This window comes from Pyxicephalus adspersus, chromosome 12 (assembly GCF_032062135.1).
Source record: "Pyxicephalus adspersus chromosome 12, UCB_Pads_2.0, whole genome shotgun sequence".
Lineage (NCBI taxonomy): Eukaryota > Metazoa > Chordata > Amphibia > Anura > Pyxicephalidae > Pyxicephalus > Pyxicephalus adspersus.
In genome coordinates, this window is record NC_092869.1 from 8,571,319 (window position 1) to 8,572,279 (window position 961).

The 961-nt window shown below is 42.4% G+C and overlaps 1 long non-coding RNA gene across 2 annotated transcripts in view; it reads right to left on the minus strand.

Annotated features, from left to right (window-relative positions):
* Positions 1-961, minus strand: part of LOC140341675 (uncharacterized) — a 69,486-nt gene that overhangs the window by 20,346 nt on the left and 48,179 nt on the right. The window lies entirely within an intron of this gene.

The window sequence follows — 961 nt, forward strand, 5'->3', positions numbered from 1 at the left end:
GTAGGTGGTGGAGCTTAGCTATCAATCAGTAGAGGTTATTTCACTGATCAAAGGGTTGGTAGGTGGTGGAGCTTAGCTATCAATCAGTAGAGGTTCTTTCAATGAACAAAGGGGTGGTAGGTGGTGGAGCTTAGCTATAAACCAGTAGAAGTTCCTTCATTAGACAAAGAGTTGTCAGGTGGTGGAGCTCAGCTATCAATCAGTAGAGGTTCTTTCACTGAACAAAGAGTTGGCTGGTGGTGGAGCTTAACTATCAATCAGTAAAGGTTCTTTTAAATTAATAGACCAAAAGTTGTCTGATGATGGAATTTAGATATCAACCAGTAGAAGTTCTTTCACTGGACAAAGAGTTGGCAGGTGGTGGATCTTAGCCATCATGCATTGAATCTCAAACCCCAGTGGTTATGGGGAACTTAAGCATAGAGCTACATAGAAGAGGTTTCACAAAATTACTTCTGATCAAAGACATACATGATTGGGTAGGGGGGTGTTGTCAAGGGTGGGCAAATAAAAGGGTCAGACTGCCCCAAGATGGACATGGGCATGGTCAGGTCCTAGCTTCTACTAGGTGTTTGATACTTTAGCAGCAGTATTTATCATAATCCTTTACTCTTCTCCTGTCCTCCTAGGCATTTTGGGTGTTCCCACCTAACTTCCCACCTATGTTTCATCTTCTCCAATTGCTTCCTACAGGAAGAGTAAGACCTAAAAAATGATGGAGGCTTGGCTGTTATGCTGATACCCTGTAGGAAGACACCTCTGAAGACACAAGTGTTGGTATCCAGCTTGTGGGTTGACCTATCTTTTGCAATTTCTAGGTCTGAGAACTAGAACAAGCATGCTAGTCAGGAAAGCTTAAGAAGGTCAGAATCCTTTATCTTGAAACCTGTTTCAGAATCAATAACTCGAGATATTGAAGCCAGAGTCAGTGTAACAGCCAATAAGCCTGCATTTTCAGAGA